This window comes from Nannospalax galili, unplaced genomic scaffold, assembly GCF_000622305.1.
Source record: "Nannospalax galili isolate Female #2095 unplaced genomic scaffold, S.galili_v1.0 scaffold1437, whole genome shotgun sequence".
NCBI classification, from domain to species: Eukaryota; Metazoa; Chordata; class Mammalia; order Rodentia; family Spalacidae; genus Nannospalax; species Nannospalax galili.
In genome coordinates, this window is record NW_008341050.1 from 102,940 (window position 1) to 112,102 (window position 9,163).

Sequence of the window (9,163 nt, forward strand, 5' to 3'; positions counted from 1 at the left end):
CAGGACAGCTGGGGCTACAGGGAGACCCTGTCTCAAAAAAGATCAAAAAATAAATAAATACCTACAGGGCTTTTACTGAGTTCATTATTGTATGACTGTATTAATTCAACTATGAACCTAAAGATTTACAGCCACCTTTGAAAGAGATGTATCCTTGCCCTGGAATGTGTTACTGAATATGTTAAAGCTATAATGAAATGCTTCTAAAAAAAAAAAAAAAAAACTTGAAAATAAAATTTGAAAATTAAAAAAATAAAATAAAAATAAAAAAAAATAAATGAATAATATTACAAAAAAAGGTTAAACCTATGATTAGATAAGAGGAATTAAAGAGATAAAGGCACTTGCCTGATATCTGGAATCCACATGGTGAAAGGAAAGAACCAACTCCCACACGTCCTCTGACCTCTGCTCATGCACATACATACAACACACAATAAATAAGTAAATAAATGTAATTAAATTGATTTTTTTTTTAAGTAGCTGGGCATGGTGACTCACACTTTTAGTCCCAGCACTCAAGAGGCAGAGGCAAGCAGCTCTCTGGGAGTTCAAGACCAACTTGATCTACATAGAGCATTCCAGGCCAATCAGGGCTATATAGTAAGACCCTGTCTCAAAAAAACAAAAAAAAAAAAAAGCTAGGTGTGGTGGCGGCACACGCCTTTAATCCTAGCACTTGGGAGGCAGAGGCAGGTGGATCTTTGTGGGTTCAAGGCCAGCCTAGTCTACATAGTGAGTTCCAGGACAGCTGGGACTACAGGGAGACCCTGTCTCAAAAAAACACCAAAAAAAAAAAGGAGTAGATTTTAAGGTATTCTCACAACAAAAAATAAACAAATAAGGGGGTGCTGAAGAGATGACTCAGTGGTTAGGCTACTCTTTCAGAGGAGTTATAGATGGTTGTTGGTCACCATGTGGGTGCTGGAAATCCAACCTGGTCCTCTGCAAGAGCAGCCAGTGCTCTTAAACACTGAGCCGTCTCCCCAGCCCCAATATATTAATTTTTAAAGAAATTATATGCAGTATCATTATCATCAGATCAGAGAAGTCATAAAATTGGCACACTTGCCCGGCATGGTATAGTCCCAGCACTTGAGAGGCAGAGGCAAGCGGATCTCTGTAAGTTCAAGGGCAGTCTGGTCCACATAGTGAGTTCCAGGCCAACTGGGGCTACAGGGAGACCCTGTTTCAAAAAGACCAAAAAACAAAACAAAACAAAACAAAAAACTAGCACACTCCTGCCGTTAGTCAGAGGCAGCCAGGAATGTGTGTGTATTTGTATGTGAATGTATGATACTATAGATTGAACCTAGGGCCTCACATATGCTAGGCCAGTACTCTACCTCTACCCCTAGGCTATATCCCTATCCATTTTTTTTAGCTTTTAATTTTGAGGCATTGTCTCACCGAATTGCCCTGCTAGCCTTGAACTAATTCTATAACCCGGGCAAGCCTTGAACTTGTGATTCTTCTGCTTCAGTCTCCTGAGTGGCTGGGACCACAGGCCTGTACCACCAATCCTTAACTACCATGTCATTTGCCTTTCAGTCTGACTAATTTGGATTTGGATTCTGTTGAATTTGAGTGGACACAGGACATTGAAGTGCAGATATCTGGTAGGCAACACCTATAGCCTAGGTCTGGGACCTAGGAGCCTCAGCATCTGCCTTGGAGTCTAGAAAGATGGACTCTGGTCCTTTCTGCCTGGTCTGGAAGTCCACCTACAGCTAGATACCATTTATATCTGGCTGGTCTCCAGCTTTATGGCCTTTCTCTCCCCTTTGTTTCCCCTGCATCCCTTGCCCTGCAGTTCCTCTCATCACCTTAGCACCTGACTCATACCCTTTCTTCAAGCAAGGATCCCTTAACTCCACCTTCCTTCCTTCCTTCCTTCCTTCCTTCCTTCCTTCCTTCCTTCCTTCCTTTCTTCTTCCTTCTTTCTTTCTTTTTTTTGAGACAGGATTTCCCTGTAGCCCCAGCTGGCCTGGAACTCACTATGTAGACCAAGCTGGCCTTGAATTCACAGAGATCTGCCTGCCTCTGCCTAACCTTCCTTCCTTTCTATCTCTTCCTCCTTCATCAAGTCTTCTGTTTCTTCCAACAATTACTCTCCACTTTAAAAGTCCCATAGTGCTTTGCTTTTACATTATAGTCATTTCTTGAGATTTTTTTTCTTAATGTTTTATTTTTAACTGTGTATGTGTGTTTGTTTGAGTGTGGGTTTCTAAATGTGTGTATCATGCCTGTGGAGACCAGAAGAGGACATCTGATTCCCCAGAACTGGAGTTACAGGCAGTCCTGAGCTGCGCTGGGAACCGAACTCAGGTCCTCTGCAAGAGCAGTACATGCTCTTAACCACTGAGCCATCTCTTCAGCCATTTATTGAGCTCTTGTCAAACCCCAGACACTGAGGTTGAGCATAAATAGACACTCCCTTCATGAGTCTTTTTTAGTTATTTTTTTATGAGTATATTGCCTGCATGTATGTAAGTTATGCAATGCCCAAAGAGATCAGAAAAGGGCATTGGATCCCCTGAAACTGGAGCTATGGACAGTCGTTAGCCACCATGTGCATGCTGGGAATCAAACTCAGACCCTCTACAAGAGCAGCCAGTGCTCCTAACCACTGAGCCATCTTTCCAGCTCCCCTCATGAGTCTTATAGTCACAAAACAGGTATAAAATTATATTTAGGACAAGTACTTTGATGAAGTGGTAATTGGTAATTTGAGGGCTGTCATGACAGAAATTTGACCAGATCAAAGGTCAGGGGAAACTATGTACAGAGAGCAATGTTTGAACTAAAGTTTGGCAAGGGCAGGGAGAGGATCGTCAAAGGACTGAGGAGACGTTGGCTATCTCCACAAAGACCCTTAGCGCACCACCCCCAGCCTCCTGGAATGCCAAGATGTTATCCTGTGGCCACATCTACCACCTTTCTTTGTGGTGGTCAAGTGTCATTTCTGGCTCGGGGCCTAGATCTTATGTCTGTCCTTGAGTGAAGGAATCTTCTCACATTGCTCTGGAGTTTCAGGTCTCACATGTGGGTGAACATGGAGGTAGTTTCCTCTATGGACTTCCTGTGAGCTATGGAGCTTGGAGCCACAGAAGAAACACTCTTGAAGGCAGTTATTAAAAGACAGTGAGGTTCATTAGGGCCCGCAGGTTTTATCTTCCTATCACTTCTCCCTTGCCTCCTCTGCTCTTACCACAAGCCTTCTTTCCATTCCTCAAACACAGTGACAGTTTGTATCTCAGGTCTTTGGACTACTTCTCCTAAGAATGTTTTAGTTTGGATCCTCAGATGACCACCTCCTTATCAACACATAGTTCTCCCTTAAAAGTCACTTTCTAAGGCAAGCCATGTCTGAGCACATCGGCTAAAGGAATTCTGTGTTCTCCCTCTCCTGTCACTCCCTAGCACCATAACTTTATTTTCTCTGCAGTAGAACTTAGTCTAAAATTGCTTTTCTTGGTTCCTTTCTTCCTACAAAAGGTAAGCTCCATGAGGGCAGGATTTTTGCTGGGTTGTTCTTTTCTGTTTCCCAAGCGACACAAGCACTTGAAAGTATTCAGTAAAATAAATGGATGGATGGATGGGTGGATGATGGATGGATGGATGGATGGATGGATGGACTCTGAGAAAGCGTCTGGCTGCGGTGTCTTCACTGGAGCTAAGTACACACGGAATTTAAGAATCAATTCTAGGGTGGGTGTGGTAGTACATGCCTTTTAATCCCAGCACTCAGGAGGTAGATGCAGGCAGATCTCTGTGAGATCCAGGTCAGCCAGGTGTACATAGAGAGTTCCAGGTCAGCTGGGAGACTCTCTGTCTCTGTCTCTCTCTCTGTCACTGTCTCTCTCTCTTTGAGATTCCAATCTAGCTCCCATTGAACACATCTGAACCCCCACCCACGCCATCACCATTTGCTGACTCCCCTAACTCTATTCACTGCTTTTTAGTTGTTTCAGCCCTTTTCTCTCTCCTAGAAACTTCAGGCTCCTCCTCTGTAAAATGAGGCTGGATAGCTTCTGCTGTGAAATGGACTAGCTGATGTTCAACATCAAGTGCATATGCCTCTCTCTAAGACAGTGGCTCCCATTCCCGTTCCTCCCTGTGCACTTCATGTCCAACCAGCAGGGGGCCCCACACGCCATTCTTCCTGTTTGGTGGTGCCCGCTAGTGCAGGCGACCTGCTGGATGTCCCTTTGATCGATGTAGAGGCTCTATCACCTCTTCACTGTGCCCCACTTCTTCACTCCAACTATCTCATCCTCACCCCACAGTTCTTCATTTCACAAACATTTAATGAGCACCTACTGGATGGCAGGTACTGAGGTTCTAGGGGGAAAGATTAGCTACTTCCTGCCTTCAAGGAACACCTAGTGCATAGGAGGGCAGCAGAGGGATTTAAGGGATGGGAAGTCAGGTGTAGATGTCTTTCTGGTTTTGTTTGTTTTTCAATGCTGAGGATAAACTCAAGGTCTTGTACATACTAGCAAATGTTCTACCACTGAGCTATACCCTCTTCTCACTCCAAACACCTTGGCTTCTCACATTACATGTTCTTACAACTCACCAAATTTCTGAGCCCAGCTCTTCATCCCAGGGCCTCAGACTCTTTGCCACACTTCAGTTCCTCACACCCAGTGCTCCTGCTCCTATCTCAAAGAGCCTCAGCCTCTCACTCAAAAATCTCAGTGCCTTTTCCCCCAAGTCTTCAGGAACTCAGCCCCTTGCCTCAAATACCTCAGCTCCCCCTTAAAGAGATACCACAGTGATTGATTTTATTTGTGGTTCTTAGGGCTCTTTCAGCCCTTTGGGAAGGAATGGGAAAACACAATCTCCAAAAATGGTGATTTGGTTAGGAGTAGTTCTCAGTGAGAATGAGTTCTCACTGAGCCTATCAAGTTTTCTGTGTATGGCTGTGATTTTCAAAAGCCCTCTGGCTTTCCTGATGTGGCTTTCAGGAGTGAGGGCATGCCTTAATCCACACTTTGGGAATGTTTACATTTTGACTTGTCCTTTCCTATCCCCTTTATCACATCTTCTCTGTAGTTTCAAATGCTCCAACCACTAATAATTCTTTCAGAGTTCCTTGGACAGAAAGCTCATGACCTATCACTCCTATTTCTCCAAAAGAAGCACCCACACATTGGCCAGTAGCTGCAGGACAGCCATGTAATTCCTAGGATTCTGTGTAATAGGAACTGAAAACTCCACAAGTAAAAGACTGAATTAAATCCCTTAGAAGTAGAAGTGATTTTACAAGATCCCCCAACAAGTGAGTACTCTCTCTCTCTCTCTCTCTCTCTCTCTCTCTCTCTCTCTCTCTCTCTCTCTCTCTCGGTCCTTTTGAGACAGGATCTCCCTGTAGACCCAACTGGCCTGGAACTTGCTATGTAGACCAGGCTGGCTTTGAACTCACAGAGATCCACCTGCCTCGGCCTCTGCCTCCCGAGTGCTGGGATTAAAAGTATGTGCCACCACGCCTGGTGTATTCTTTGTTTCTAATGGCATCATTTCCTTTGCTTTCATTTCATTGTATTTTTTGCTTTTTAGAGGCAGCGTGTCACTGTGTAACTCTGGCTATCATAGAATTCACTATCTTGACCAGGCTGGCCTCAAACTAGCTGCAATCCTGGGATTACAGGTTTGTGCCATCATACCTGGTTCCTCTTACATTTAAATACCTCGCTTACAACTGCTCTGGTTTCCTTAGGTTTGAAGAGTAAGTACCATCACAGGCTTTAAAATTACATTCCCAAATTAGGGAGGGGGCAATATGTAATAGTGAGTTCCAGGACAGCTGGGGCTACAAGGAAACCCTGTCTCAAAAAAGACAAAAAAAAAAAGGAAAGATCACATCAAGGGAGGGGATCTCACCAGTGAGGTGCCTCTGGTGATAATCAAGGCATCAATTTCCTGCCTTATTCACTGTTCCGGGAGCTCTGGGCACTGCCTGAGTGCTGGTGCTGCCCTGGGGACTGGCTACAACCGGAACAGTGCAGCCCTCGGACCCCATGAGGTTGCCATAGATACTGATGCTCAGGAAGCTGGTAAGCTCATTATTATTTGTATGTATCTTCCCTCTAATTGCTGTGGGGTAGCGGGAGGTTGTGTGGGTGCTGCAGCAATGGGGATCAAGGAGGGTGTATGTGAGGGTGTTTGTGTGACACATGGAAGAATCTATAGGCTTCAGACTGCCACAGTGGACACAGCAGAGTCTGCTACTTAGTGAAGTAGTGAAAGAGGGAAGGAAGCAAGGTAGAGACAGGAAAAAGAACAGAACGGAGCCTCTATTTGTATAAATTTCCACCGTATTAGGACATTTCACTAAAAGGTGGTGGCAAGCACATAGTAGGCAGTTGATGAACATTGTCCAGAGGCAGGTAGCTATATTTCCACAGTTACATGAGCCATTCCTCAGATTTCACCCAACATTTTCCCTCACTTAATCTAGAGACTCGATGCACAGTGCTTTATATGGTTGTTCTAAAACATTCAGTGTTGAGCCCTCCACTTATAAGCTGGATGACAGACCTCTCATGGCATAAAATCGGTCAGGTTATAGTCCGGCTGTTACATCTTCCCCTGGGACACCCCTAAAGGATTACTTCACATCCCTACTCTGTGCTTGTTCTGACCTCTCCATCTCCCCATTCCACCTTACACTAATGAATATGCAGTTTCAAGTATCAGCATCTGGAGGTCAGGAACCAAGTGGCCTTAGTCACTCAGGAAGGGCACATTGATGAAAAACTGATCCACAGCCTCCATTTCTAGAGCTCAGTCACTTCTGCCTTGAAGGCAGATGATAGAAACTGAAGACTTACTGGCATCCCCAATTTTACAACTTTACAATTTTACATGCTGAGACTTGTAACCCGGCTCTCACCCTGGTGCTTTGAGGTAGGAAGTGGCCTTGCCCCCACTGCTTAACTTCCTGTTGCCATAGGGAGGGGTGGGGCCATAGTGCTCTGTCACATCAACCTTTTCCTTAATCCTTCTCTGTCCTCCCAGGCAATCAGTAAATGCTTTTCCTCCAGGGCTTCACTCTCTCCGATTCTCACATCGCCCCCTCTCTAGACAGTCTGGATCTCAGAGCTTCTCCCTGGGATCTAGGGTAAGGAAAGGAGGAGGCAGCTTGGGAAGGCTGGGATACCACTCAGCTGCCTCCTCTGGCAGCGCCAGCCTGCTGACAAGGAGGCCAGATTCCCAGTGGGCTCCCTGCTGTAATCAAGTCTGAGCCTAAGCAGTTGGCTGAGCTCCGCCCTGCCCAGTTGAGAATGGCCCCTGACACGGGGTACAGCTGCCAGGGCAGGTTGGGGACTTGCCCAGCCTGTTTCTCATCCATGGAGACAGTTATATGACTGTATCCCATGAACTTATGATGTTGGGGACAGAAGAAGGGGTGGGTTGGTAAGTCCGTTGGCCATTCCACAAACACTGAGGGTCTCCAGCTGAGTATTCAGTGGTTCCGTTGGGAGTGCACAGTTTGGTGGGAAGACAAATATTAAACAAACAATAGCTGCAAATAGTTTTAATTAGATACCAGTACTATTCTGAGTACTATTAATGTCCACAACCCTATGAAGTATTATCCCCAGTTCTCAGATAAGGTAACTGAGGCACAGAAAGACTGCATGAATTGCCCAAGGTCATACTGCTGGTGAGTTGCCCACAAATCAACCTAGGTAGTCTGATCCAAGAGTTCATTCCAGTGTGTGCTGGCACTCATATCAGGAAATGTGGCAGGGAGCTGGAGGGATGGCTCAACAGTTAAGAGCACTAGCTGCTCTTGCAGAGGAACTGTGTTCAATTACCAGCACCTATATTGTGGCTAACAACCATTCCCTAACTTCAGTTCCAGGGGATTTGACGCTGTCTTCTGGCCTCCACAGGCACTATACAACATGGGTGCACTTTACATACATGTAGGCAAAACAAACACATAAAAAAATAAAAATAATAATACCAGGTGTGGTGGCATACCCCTTTAATCCCTGTATTCAGGAGGCAGAGGCAGGTGGATCTCTGTAAGATCAAGGCCAGCCTGGTCTACAGGGAGACCTTGTCTCAAAAAGACCAAAAATGAAATAATAAAAATAAATTTAAAAAAAAAGTATCATTACAAAATGTGAAATGTACCATAAAAGCACCAGGTGTGGGCGCATGCCTTTAGTCCCAGAACTCGGAAGGCAGAGGCAGGTGGATCTCTGTGAGTTCAAGGCCAGCCTGGTCTACATAGTGAGTTCCAGGTCAGCTGGGGCTACAGGGAGACCCTGTCTCAAAAAGACCAAAAAATAAATAAATAAAATTGCAGAATGCCTTACAAGAAAATGGGCATATGCTCCTTTCTCTGGCTCTGTTAGTCACCAGTGCACGAAGCCTTTTTAAGTGATTCTCTTTCCCTTTCATTACTGACCTAGGAAAGAACATTCATTTCTAAGACTAGTGTAGGCAAACATATCGACCAGCAAGATGGCTCAGTGAGTAACGGCGCTTGCTAAGCCTAACTACCTAAATTCAGTCCCTGGAACCCACATGATGGAGAGAGCCAACCCCAAAAAGTTGTCCTCTGACCTCTGACCTCCATACGTGCGCTGTGACACTGGCACGCCCCCCTCCCCCCAATAAATGTAAAACAAGAAAGAAGGAAAGGCAGAATCACTTGCCCCTTGGCCTGGTCTCTTTGATACAAATCACACCTGAAGGTTGTTTTGTTTTTGTTTTCTTTGACTTTGCTTTTTCTAATAATGCCCTTGATGCCTGCGCCAGTCTAGAATGTCAGCATCCTGAGGGCAGGGTGCTGGCAGTGGGTCTGCACAAGCTGGACCATCTCGGGAGGGTACAACCTCACACTCGTTCTTTGACCTTGGCACCCTCTCCCCTTGGGAAAAGCCCGGCTTCAGGCTCAGGACCCACGTGTGGGGCCTCTGCCCGGAGCTCGGTAGTCGAGACCTCTACACGCTAAAGCCACTTTCATACACACGCTCCGGAGCTCCCGGAGGGTCCTCCCGGGGACCAGCGAACCTTCCAGCAGGTTTTCCCGAGTGGGTGGTCCGGGGCTGGGATCCCCGCTTTCCAGACCCAGGGGAGCTCGGGGCCCAGCTCGGGCGGCTCCCGGGCAGGGGCAGGGCCGCCGGCGGGAGGCTCC